Below are 14,178 nucleotides of genomic sequence, written 5' to 3' on the forward strand. Positions count from 1 at the left end.
CATTCTTGTGCAATGTGTGTTTTACTAAGAACATAAGATGTGATTCGGGCAGCGCGGTGGCGCAGTGAGTAGAGTTGTCGCCTCAATAAAAGAAGGTCGTTGGTTCGAGCTTCAACTCAAATCAGTTGACATTTCTGTGTGGAGTTTGTGGGGTTTCCTCTGTGTGCTCTGGTTTCCCCCCCCAAGTCCAAAGACATGTGCTATAAGTGAATTGGGTAAGCTAAATTGTCTGTAGTGTATGTGTTTGAATAAGAGTGTTTCCCCGTAATGGGTTGCAGCTGGAAGGGCATCCGCTCTGTGAAAAAGCATGTGCTGAATAAGATGGCGTTTCATTCGCTGTGGTAACCACTGATTAATAAAGGGACTAAGCTGAGAAGAAAATTAATGAATGAATTAATAAAACGTGATTTTGACCATCTTTTTTGAGGGGCAGTACCATATCAGCATTGTAGAATGTTACAGATGAACTAACGTTTTGTTAAGTTTTGTTGCTTGTTTGAGTTTTGTTAAGCTAGCTTTAATATTGTAGCATGCACAACAATTATAGGACAGTGTTGTCAAGTATAATGAATGATTTTTAGTGTAGCGATCACAACATGAATGCCAGCCCCTCACAAAGCAACATTCAAAGCATAAATGCACTTCAACAGAAGTGTTGCATAACCAATATACAAACTGCACTGCACATAACTCAATCAGCACTGTGCTAAAATTGCCCCAGAGGAAAATACTCACTTTTTTAAAAAGGCTTATGGAAAAAAATAAAGTTAAGCCAGAAATGTTTTATATACTGACATAAAGTGTTTGTTCAAATGTAAATAAAAGCTGAGAATTGTTATTTTTTCCCTAAACTATTAGCTTTCCTGTGATTTTTTTTTTTTTTGTCAAATATTTCCCAAATTATGTTTAACAAAGCAAGAATTTTTTCACAATATTTTCTAAAATATTTTTTTCTTCCTGAGAAAATCTTATTTGTTTTATTTTGGCTATAATAAAAGTAGTTTTAATTTTTTAAGGTCAATATTATTAGCCCCATTAAGCAATTTTTTTTCCGATTGTCTACAGAACAAACCGTCATTATACAACAATTATATTGCCTAATTACCCTAGTTAACCTAGTTAAGCCTTTAAATTGCACTTTGAGCTGAATACTAGTATTTTGCAAAATAAATAAAATATGACGTAAATAAAATATGACGTAGTCATCATGATAGAAATTGGGGATAAAGGGGCCTAATAATTCAGGAGAGCTAATAATTCTGACTTCAAGTATATTCAGTGTTGAATTAAGTTAATTAATTTTCAGGTTGCTTAAACCTTTTAAACCCTTGAATCCTAAACGTAACTCTAATATTAACAGAATGAATAATCAGTAAATGGAACCATTAATGAGAATTATGTAAAACAAAAATACTTTGAAAGCATTATGTATTTATTTATTTTGATGTTAATAACCAGAGGCACTTGTTTGTAGTTCTATAGTTTCTGGCCCATTTGCACTGATCATTCAGGACAGTGGAATGACATGGTTAGTTGACTGCATCCCACATCATTTCTTTCCTGCTCATATAACCAACGTACACCATGCACATAAAAATGTCAAACCTAATCTGATTGTGAGGAGTATTTTTTTCCTCGGGTGACAAGCCTGTTCTCACAGACTTCCATCAACAATTGGAAGTCAGACAACTACAGCTACAAAATCAGGTCAGGAAATATAAAATGGCATTTGACACAAAGAGAGAACACTTATTATGCAAGTGGCTTGAGGTGTTTTGTAATATAGTAAGAACTTAATAAAAGAAGGGGAACAAAAAGACTTTGATGTAAATTATTTGCAGTCAAACATAATATTATTTATATTTGCTGGGTGATTTATAGCTTCGGACTTGACTGTGTGTGTATGTGTGTGTGTGTGTGTGGGTGTATGTATATATATATATATATACATAAAATGTATATATATATTTATATATATATATATATATATATATATATATATATATATATATATATATATATATATATATATATATATATATATATATATAAATTTGCCCTTGAAATCTTATATCACAATACTGTCCCTTATTAGTGATGGTTAAGTTTCATGTGCAAGAAAGTACATCTCCAGGATAAACTAATATGCACTTAAGTGTTTAAGCTGAAATGATGAACATGATTAAAACCATAATAGATAAACACTTTTATCAGGATTACAATGATTAGAAAATTTGTCAATTTTGTTTATTTCATTTGTAACCCCAACTTAAGCGTTTTGAAAACAAAAATAAGCACAAACACCGGAGAATATCCAATTTCAATATATTGTAAATTCAACAGCTTGGCAGAGTAAAGTCCATGTGTACGTTATAGTGGTGAGGGGGCGTGGCCGAGAGCCGTGGGAACGGAATGAGGCTGCCGCGTAAATGGATGCACCTGTGCTGTGCACCGGCCTCGGATCCCACAGAAGGAGCTCTGGACTGTAAGAGGAGGAACGATGGCAGAGGAAGCCGAGAGAGGACCGGGCCAGGAAATATTGTTTTACGTTTGCTTTCAGTTTAAGGGCAGTCTCCGTGAGGAGCTGACTTCCGTTTGTTTTGGTTTAGACGGCAGTCTCCATGAGGAGCTGTTATTAATAAATTAATAAATAATTTAAACCTGCGTCGGTTCTCTGCCTCCTTCTTCCCGGCGGCCAAAGGGCCGTGAACTTTATTGCAGTTTCTTTTTTTTCTTTTTTTTTTTCAGGTTTAAATTATTTATTAATAACTAAACCAAAACAAACGGACGGCAGCTCCTCACAGAGACTGCCGTTAAACTGAAAGCAAAAGTAAAACAATATGCCCAGGCCCGGTCCTCTCTCGGCTTCCTCTACCATCATTCCTCCTCTTATAGTCCAAAGCTCCTTCCGTGGGATCCGAGGCCGGTGTGCAGCACAGGTGCATCCACGTACGTGGCGGCCTCATTCCATTTCCACGGCTCTAGGCCATGCCCCCTCGCCACAGTTATGTTGTGGTTTTTGCTGTTCCCTAATTAATCAAGCTCAGTCTGGAGGTTATAAATATCAGAAGAATAGTCTAAAGCTAAGATGTCCACCAGCAGACCTCCCGAAAAATATGAAGACCTCCCCAGCACAATTAATGTGCCTGAAATTTTCTGTACCCTTTGTGGTTGATATGCTGCTTAGAGTGAGAAAGTGCCCAACGGGCTGTGAACAGTGAGAGAGCACCTCGACAGGCTGGGTAAAGTGAGAGAGCACCTCAATGAGCATAGAAGAATGAGAGATCACCCAGACGGGCTGAGGTAAACAGGAGAAAGACACCCAATGGACTGAGGTGAAAGAGCGCCCTAGTGGGCTCATGTGAGTGCGCCCTGACAAGCAAAAGTAAGCAGGAGAGAGAGCCCCAATTGGCTGAGGAGAGAGAGCACCTCGACAAGCTTAGAAGAGTGTCTTGACAGGTTGAGGAGAACAGAAAAGGGATCCCTGACCGGCTGAGGAGAGCATTAATGAGATCCCCAACAGGCTTAGAAAGAGCATCTCGATGGGCTGAGATGAGGTGAGGGAGAACCCCAACAGACTGAGGTGAGCAGGAGAGAGCACCCAGATGGACTGGGGTGAACAAAAGTTAGATTGTGCCTCAGAAGGCTGAGGTGAGCAAGAGAGAGAGCACGTCAATGGCCTGAGGTGAGAGTGTGCCCCAACAGGTTGAGCTGAAAGAGAAGAGTTGAGCAGGAGAAACAGCATCCCGATGAGGTGAGGTGAGAGAGCAGCCTAACAGACTGAGGTGAGCAGTAGAGAGCACCCTGATGGGCTGAGTGAACAAGAGAGAGATTGTGCCTCCGAAGGCTGAGGTAAGCGAGAGAGCTAAGGCAGCCTTCATGGTGAGAAGAAACAAAACCCCGGCAGTCTGTCAACGAAAGCCCGACAGATGAAACCCCAGTGAGACATTGCAAGATTACGAGGCGAGATAGAGCCCCAGTGGACTGTTAGGTGGGAAAAAAACCCCAGTGAGTTTACATCATATAAATCCCATGAAATTTACAGATTGTTGGGATTTACTACAGTTCATGTCTAGTTGGTTGGAAAATTTCTTTGGAGTAGACTAATTTATCCTAATTCAGGGGATGAAAATTTAGCTGTTGCTACCTGAGGCAGTGTCTACCCCAAAAATAAAATGAATTTAAGATACCAATAGGCCAAAATAGGCCAAGTAACACAAAGTGCTACAAGTTCCAACTGGACCAACACCAGTAGCTGCAAGGATAAAATATAGGATGATCATTGTCACAGTGTAGAATCAAAGACACTGTGACTGACAAACACACGTCACATTGCCATCATACATAAAATACATACTTATAAACATGGATCTTTGTTGTGTTAACTGTTTTGTGCATGTGTGTGTGTTTGTGTAATGTGTATAGGTTGTTTTATTGTCAAGATTAGCATTGTGTTGATGTAAAAATCTCACTTTCATGTCAAACAATAGCCCATATCATCTTCCCATTCACACTGAAATAACCACAGACACATTTTCTTTTAAACATCATTTATTAACCAACCATAGAAAGATTACATACACTTACCAGTTTCTATTTCTCAGCACCAAACCTTGTTTAATATTAACATAAATATTGTTGGCAAACCAACGAATAGGTGCATTACTGCCACCTACTGATCTGGAGTGTGGATTTTGCATAATTGAATTAGAAAAAAAAACACTTATTTATAAATTAAACAACTATATAATAATAATAATAATAATAATAATAAATTAAAAAACTAAATTCTATGCATTGTTCCTATATTTCCCAAACATTTCATTAACATTTCTTGAATTCTTGATTGTCTAAGCCCTTAATTTGTCTTAATTTCCTTGCAAGACTTTCAAAGAAATTACCTCACTCACCTTCCAGCTACCCTAGTTTTTGTATTAACTGAAACCTCTCTCTTTCATAAGTAGGGCATTCTAAAATTATATGATTAACTGTTTTTAACTCTCCGCATTTATCACACTTCCCTGATTCATGCTTTCTCTTTTTCATACAGGCTGTAATTTAATGATGTATGACCAATCTTTAGTCTTGTAATGATGACATCTTTCTTTCTATATCCGTATATTTTTCTCTCATTTCCAACAAATTCCTGAATCTGGTATAGATTTCTTCCTTTAGTTTCCAACTGTTGCCATTTCCTATATATTTCATCTGCAATCATTCTTTTAAATTCTGTTTTACTTAAGGCTAATTTAATTTCTATTTGCAAATTATTTAAAGCTTTTTTGCTAGCAAACCAGCTTCCTCATTCCCATCTACACTCACATGTACCGGCAGCCAGAGAAATGAAACCATTATTCTTAACTGTCTAAGTATGAATAAACTTTGTAAAATTTCAAATACTAAATCTTGTCTAGCTTCAGATTTGGTACTTTGAAAGGTATTTATTGCAGCCATTGAGTACTGCTTGTTCTGGTTGAACTTCTTCAATCCATTGTAGTGCTATAATAATGGTTTTAGTTCTTCCACCCTTTGGCTCCTTCGACCCATCTGTAAAAATCTGTAATACAGAATAATAATGTTGTTGCAAATATTCTTGAGCTATTAAATTAGTTCTATTAATAATTATCTCCTTGTTTTGAATTCTTTCGTGAATTTGCAGATCTACTAATGGCATAGGAAACAACTATGGGGGAATTGTTGGTATAACAACAGAGGGAGCAATTTCCAAATCTTTCCATTCTAAACTGTTTTTTCTTTTCTTACTACCCAACCAAAACTATTCACATCTTTTTACTCATACTCCCAGCAATCCTTTAAAAGACGTTTAACTGGATGTATTTCAAGATGTCATTTAAATCCTATCCAATATCTCATTCTCAGCTGTGACATTGAATGTTCTAATGGCATCTCCCCCATTTTAACTTAATGATGCCACTGGAAAAGATCTGAAAGCACCACAACATATTCTCAGAGCTTGATTTTGTATGACATCCATCTTTTTAAGCAATGTTTTATTAGTAAACTTTAAACCATACACCCGTAATCAATATTTGACCTTATCACAGCATTATAAATTGTTTTTAATGCTATGCTACTGGCTCTCCACTCAACTCCAGCCAAACACCTTAAAACATTTTTTCATTTTTTACATTTTTAAATTATTTGTTTTAGCCGAGTTCCATAAATTTTGATGTTTAACACTGGATTGCTTTTCTTTTTCGAAAAGCATATTACTTGCGTTTTTGCAACAGAAAACCGAAAACCCCATTTATAAGCCCAACTCTCAACTTAATTCACTAATATTTGCATTTTGTTTTCTACAAATGTAACATTTCTTCCCCTTTTCCATAACACACCATCATCCGTATATAATGATTTTCCTATTTCTGATTCAATATTTTGAAAGATGTCGTTTATTATTAGGTTGAACAGAATTGGGCTACTCACACGTCTCTGAGGTGTACCATTCTCAATTGAAAGAATCTTAGAGAGTGCAATCCGTACTCTTACTTGAATCGTTCCACCAAATAAAAAACTCCACAACAAATCATAGGCTTTTTCCACATCGAAAAACATTCCCACAAGTACCTCTTTCCCAATTTGAGCCTTTCGAATTTCATTTACAAACACAAGATTGAGTCCATTGTTTTTCTCCTTTTTCTGAATCCACTTTGACATGCTGAAAAAATCTTTCTACTTTCTATCACAAAAACTAATCTACCCATAACCATCCGTTCCATAATTTTGCATAAATTTGATGTCAATCTGCTGGCAAACTTCCTTTCACCCAAATTTTGTTAAACAAAATCAAAATGGTATTCAAAGATACATCTGACAGGTGTTTAATCATCTCATAACATATGTCATCTTTTCCTGGAGAGGTATGTTTAACCCCTGATAGAGCTCTTTTTAACTCATATCATGAATCTAACACACTTCCTGATGTATTCTTCTTTTCATAAATGTGAGATTTTTCCCTTATTTTCTGTTCGTAGATTTTTCTCATATCATATAAATATGAAATATTTATTACTATGAATTTTTGCAAATGATTCCACCAACATTTCTGCTTTATTATTGTTATTAACTTCTATTTTTCCATTATTAACTAAAACTGGAATGTTATTTTTTTTTTAATTCCTCCCATCGTTCTGATCATATTCCAAACTTCATTAATTTCAATTTCTTCCCCTATTCTATTACAGAATTCTCTCCAGTAAAGTCTTTTTGCTCTTCTTATTTCTCTCCTAACTATTGCCTGAGCTTTCTTACAATTAATAAAATCATTGAACAATACAGATCTCCTGGCTTTCTTAATTGCTTTATTTCTCTCCCTAACTGCATTACTACATTCTTTATTCTACTAAGGAACTGCTTTTTTATTGTTTACATTTTTCATTTTGCCATTCACTTTCACTACTGTATTTCTTAATACTTCACTTATTTTCTCACTTAACTCTTTTATACTATCATTGTCACTGACCATTTCCAACATTTTATCATGACACACATCTTTAAAAAGTTCCCAGTTAGCATCATTAAATTTCCATCTAAAATTCTCTCTATCGATGTATTGATGATTTCCACTCCAATTTTACACCTTATTGGATAGTGATCGCTTCCCAAGGTACTGTGATTATGTATTTTCCACTCACATTTCCTAGATAATTCTCCTGTCACAAGGGTAATATCTAAACAGATTCACGTCCATGAGACAAATCAACTCTTGTGTAACACCCGTTATTCATACATGATTGTCCCCAATCTAACATTTCTTCCACAATCAGTCCATTACTGTCTGATTTATCACTCCCCCATAAAGTATTATGGGCATTGAAATCACCACACCATACTACTTTCTGACTAATTTTACCTCTTATGACTTCTAATTTCTCTTTACATAATTTTTCACATGGATTGTAAAAATTAATGACCTTAATACTACAACACCCTTCCCAAACATCTATTGAAACCACCTCCTGATCCACCATCACCTCAACATTCCTATACCTTACACCTTGATTTAAAAAAGTAGCAACTCCTCCTCCATTACCTTGTTTTCTATCCTTCCGAATAACCATATATCCATGTAGAGCAAAATCTAATTGTTGTTTAAGCCATGTTTTTTAAACACATGTAATATCTGGTTCATTTTCTAAATTGGAAATTACTTTTTTAAATTCTTGCCCATTAGCTATTAAGCTTGTCTCATTCCACTGTAATATTAACAACACTATTAAGAGCCACCACATACTTACTGAGAGGACAAAATCTGCATCTTTAATTTCTCATTTATCAAATCCACTGAGATACCCTCAATCTCTAGATACTTTTCTGCTGCTTTAACTATTATTCTGATTCTCTCAATCCGACTTTCAGTCTGTGCTGAACAGTTAACTACTTCATCCATAAAAGTAATAAATGCAACATTGCTCTTGATCTCAAATTTCTCTTTTTTAATTTCTTTATCCATTTCTGACTTCTGTTGAATTTTTGCTTTTGTCATTTCCCCACTCTTTCCAACTTTTTTAAGGCCTCTGACTATGACATTCCTTCTTGAATTCTAAAATTTTGTACTTGAGCCACATGCTTCCTGACTTTGCATCCTCCATATCCTGCACTGTGCTCTCCTCCACAGTTACAACATTTGGGACTAACTCCTTGACCACATTTACCATACTCATGCTCTCCTCCGCATTTAGCACATTTCTGCTTCCCTTTGCATACTGCTGCCACATGTCCAAACTTTTGGCATGTATAACATCTTAAAGGAGGAGGTACATAAAGCCTCACAGAATAACTCATAAATCCCAAATATACTTTACTTTGCAGTTTGTCTTCATTAAAGTGAATCATGACGGAAAGACTATCTCCCCTTTCACCATTTCTGGTGCATTTAAGTCTTTTCACATCAATAGCCAAGGCACCAGTAAGGCCTCTTTTGATCTTTTTGACTGTAACATCGGTAGGGATGCCAGTGAATAATCCTTTAACCCATTTCTTTGCTTCTTGTACAGTACAAGTCACTTTTTGCCCCATGATTGATTTAATTTTTACAGCCTTTTTGTTGTCTGCAATCCTTACATTATTTTAGCAGCCTGCTGTCTCTCAACTTTTTAACACTTTCTACCAATCCTATCTCTTCCTTGATTGTTTTAGACATCTTCAGCGTATTAATGAAGCTAAAGGAAGCAGAATCGAGTTTCATTACTACCTTAAATTCCATCTTTCCTTCTTCTTGTCAAATGCATTTCATTCTCACTATCAGTCTCAGATGTATTACTCCAGCTTCTGTTTCTTTTCTGATTTTTCACCATAATCCATTCATTTTTCGAATTTCCCCATTCATCCGAGTCTGACATTTCTTTTTCCATTTCTATGTAATCTAAGCTACCTCCTACCATGCACTCTCCAATCACAGATCAGCTGTTGCCAAAAAACCCTAAACCTGTTCACATTTCAAACAAAGACATTTATACAGTCTTTTCCTGCCTTCACTGCAGTGCTGCCATTTTGGATGACATCATAAGGGTCACGACCCCCTGGTCAGTGATTAAAAATCACTGTTTTGTTGTTTATATTTGTATTAGTTATTTGTTGTGTTGTATTTTGAGTTTTGTATGCATATTCATTTACTTGCATTAGTTTATACTTTTGTCTACATGTTAACCTACAACCCGTAAAATGGTTTAACCCATGGGCAGGGCCAATAATATAAAATGGCCCCAGACCTTCACTCTGGGTGGGTAGTTGTATGAGAAGGTTGTATTGTGTGAGAGATTGGTTAACAGATTTTGTTCAGGTCATAGCTTTGATTTAGCTAAACAATATATCCTGTAAAATAATTTGTAAATATTGTATAGTTTAATTTTATTTATTGTTATTTTGTCACTTCTTTTGCTGGATTTTTTTAATTTAATTTTTATTTATTTAACTTTGTGTAAAATAAATCACTCTTCACTTTCACCAGCGGCTTCTGTGACATTTTTTGCCTCTATCCGCCCAGTCAATCGTAACAATCATTACATGAAATTACAATTTAGGTCTGAAATTTAAAATAGATCCAGAGAGACTTGCATGTTAGGATGACCATGTGCATATCAGCTTAAGTGATTGTAACTGCACATAAGCTATGATTATGGAAGGAATCAAAGGCCTACTAAATGTTCATGTATGACATGATAATCATGGTCACTATATGTCTGTATTAGGCCAATGCATTATAATAAAAGGCCAACTTATCCAGCATATGTTTTATGCAGCAGATGCCCTTCCAGCTGCAACCCATCACTGGGAAACATCCACACACTCATTCACACACATAGCCTGCACTAAGGACAATTTAGCTTACCCAGTTCACCTGTACCACATGTTTTTGGACTTGTGGGGGAAACCTAAGCACCCAGAAGAAACCCACACGAATACGGGGAGAACATGCAAACTCCACACAGAAACGCCAACTGACCCAGCCAGGGCTCGAACCAGCGACCTATTTCCTATGAGGTGACTGTGCTACCCACTGCGCCAGTGTGACTGGAAGAGTGTTTGGCAATAGCTAGAATAGCTGGCGGTTTATTCCACTGTGGTGATCCCTGATAAGGGACTAAGCCTAAGGAAAATGAATGAATGTTAATTTATTACATTAACGCCAAGCATCTGTGGTCTCCCAGTTGTTTACATGATGCACATTTTAGCATTAAGTGATTTATTATGACAAAAAATGCCTTCAACTTGTTTTATTTTCTTTCACCAGGTAATAAAATTGGACAAACTTGCTGATTAATAATCAAATAATTTTCCATGCAAAGTATTTGGGGCGTTTAAAAGTTGATCTGTGACATTCTACTGAACCTTCAATTTAAGATGCCCTTAAACTGAGCTTGATGATCTGGCAGTCAGTTTCTCTATTTCAGGACTGTCTACTTGACATTGCCCTTCAGCTGCATTTGTGGAGCTGGATTTCACCGCTGGTGTCGTTTGCTTTCTTTGGACTTTATTGGGTTTGACCCTGTACTCGGCTCTTGACTTTGAGTCTGCCGTTGGACAGGATCTCGTCTCCTTCTCTCTCGACCCCAGTCTGTCTGACTCTTTTCTCGGTTGCTGTTTCAGATGTTACCTGTTGACTCCTTTCTGACACCCGGGTTTCAGACTGCTTTCTCTCTCCAGTCTTTAGCTACAGCTCATAATCATTACTGACAGTGATTTTTAATAAATGAATATCTCCCATTTCACTGTTCCTGGGTTCTTCTTTTGGATTCATGATCATTTTATTTGTAGTATTTTAGTAGAAGCCATTTTTTTAAAGAATTTAGGCTCTTATGAGTCAGCGTTGAACTATGGAGCTGAATAATGACACTGTTGTCTGTAGAGCTGCTAAAAGCTAAATGGAATCATATTAACCAATTGTATCGTTATTCAGCTGAACATAACCAAAACTGAAGTGATTTTAAGAGAATAATGAAATAGTTGTCTTTTTTTTTTTTTTTAGAGTTGCTTATTGTTGAAAACCTTTACCATAACCGAGGAACTTTGCAATATTTCCGAAAGGGGTCTGGTTTCAGACTTGGTGCAGTTGCAAGCTGAACTATGCAATGATTTTTAATGCACACAACCCCACTCCTCACTTGTGGCCTCACTAGCTCAGTTGAGTGCATTGTGTCTGACACTGGAAATCTGAGATATGCAGTCCCAGATTGCAAATCAAAGTCTGCATCGAGGTACTATTGATATTTCCAGTTATTAAAATGAACATTGACCTAACTTAATATAAAAATAATGACACAACTGACTTCTGATTTTTCCTTTTTATCTTTTGCTCACTAAAGCTGCAAAAATAGACCTGTGATCTGCTAGCATAATCATATGACTGAAAAAAAAAAGTAATTATTCTTACATTTCAAACACTGTTTGTTTATCCCATCTGATATGAACAATGAACAAACTGTGCTGTTCATCATGTATGACCTGAAAATGTGCCTGTGAATTCAAAGTGAAAAAAGGTAAAAACATTTTAGTGTGCAGTGTGTACACTTAAAAAAAAATCATAGACTTGCATAACAATTAACGTGATTTCAAATGTAAGTGATCAAAGCTCTTAGTAATTATTGATGATGCTAGGTCTGCAGGGCCACCAACAGAGACAAATCTGTTCATTAATAAAGTAAACAAAGCTGATTACTGTTAAATGCAGTATACAAATATTTTAGAGCTTAATGTAACTTGCGCTGCTCCTCCTTAATGATTCTTGAGCTTTTTGTTGATAGCCATTGCTATATACAGAAATGTTAAATCTAAAAGCCCCTAACTGGATATTTCAGCTTTAAAAATAGAAATTCAGGTGTATTAATAGCAAAACCATATTCTTAAATATTTTGATGTTTATCAAAGGGGAAATAAATGCCAAACATAAAATAAATATTATTATTAGTAGTATTAATACTATTAGTGTTATTGCTTTAAGAACTATTTAGTAATGCTCAAAAAATAAAAATAAAACATACAGATTAATATTTTAACAATAAAATAAATGATATACTTTCCCATCCGTTCCGTTCCTGTACTTTTTACTTTTTAAGCAACTTTGTATTTTTTTCTCACTAGTTTCTGTATAAGACTGACATCTAGTGGGCATTTTAAAAAGATGAAGAAGAAGCTGAAATTACTGCGTTAAATGTAGAGAAATGGATGAAGCCATTAAAGCTGAAACAGTTCGTCAAGATCTTCGGAAGGTTCCTTAATTGTTGTTTAAAATATGATTTTGTTGTTATAAGCTTTAGATTAGAAAAGTTATCTGACAAGTAATCAGAAAGGGTCTCATCATATTAAAAGTTCTAAGAATAGATCTTCAGAATGTTACTGTTAAAAACTATAGTGGAAACTATAAAAAACATTTAAAAAATGTACAGTAAACTACCTTTTTTCATTAATGCACAGCGTTTATACACATTAATGTTTTCATTGTACCTTTCTTACACAGATAAAGATTCTCCAGTATCTGGATGAAGACTTAGATTTGCAAGATGAGACTGCATATCTCAGATTGCAATGTGAGACAATGCACTCAATGGAGGTAGTGACGTCACTGAGAGGAGTAGGGTTTAGGGTCTGCATTAAAAGCATAGCATGCAGCTGCAATCAGTCTGCATTAAGTGTAACTGATAGTGAGAAAGTCAGATAACGTGAACCAATGGTCACCACAATCTGCTTTTGACAAGCCGATGATAAATAGAATGATGATAAACACCATGGCACGACACTAATGTAATGCAATAAACGTTGTTTATCAACAATAGATGTAACAAAAACTGTAATGTACATAACTGATGAGAAAAAAAAAAAAAGAGCAATAGTAATGTCAAAAAACCAAAACATAAAAAGTGGTGTGTTGTGTAGGGAATTGTGGGAACGTAAATTACAGTTATGAACCACATATATTAAAAAACCGTACTGTTAAACAGATAAGAGTAAAATTCTACCTTTAAAATAATGGCTATTTTTACAGTGTGTATTAATTACAGACATGGTATCAACGGGAAAAGATTAGAGCCTACCATTGTCCTCAATGTAGACAAACCTTTACTCCAATCCTACTGTAGGTAAAAAAATAAAAAAATACACCTAACTAAAGGCTGATGTTCTGGCTGAACCTGGTAATGTGACATTATTGTGACATCTGTACTGGAAGAAAACACAAGGCTGTCAAGTCTTGTCTAGGATCTTATTGTCAAACTCATTTCGATCAGGATCAGGAGTTTTGCTCAGGAACTGCAGCAGAAGCTATGGTGAAACATGAATGCAACACTGAAACAAGGCAGTCTGAGGTAAAACAGAAGGTCTGACTCTGAGATCAGGAAAATGCTACAGCAAGTCAAAATTCAATCGAGCGAGACAAAAATATCCAACAGGAGTAACTGTGGATGCAAAAGAAAGCTGTCTGAAAGGGATGTCAGGGTGCTAATCAAAATAAAAATAGAGCCAACTTACTGCAGAATTAATTATGCACATCAACTCCTGTTTCCACCAAAACTCAGGATATTAGGGTCAAACATAGCCGGGCTGCTATGGCCAAACCTTTGGTCACCAGTGCCAAAACTTGGGCTGTGGAAAATGTGTAATGTTCTCTGAGGAGTCCACCTTCACTGTTCCAAAGAAGTGTACCACCAACCCTACCCACACTAG

This window comes from Danio rerio, chromosome 19 (assembly GCF_049306965.1).
Source record: "Danio rerio strain Tuebingen ecotype United States chromosome 19, GRCz12tu, whole genome shotgun sequence".
Lineage (NCBI taxonomy): Eukaryota > Metazoa > Chordata > Actinopteri > Cypriniformes > Danionidae > Danio > Danio rerio.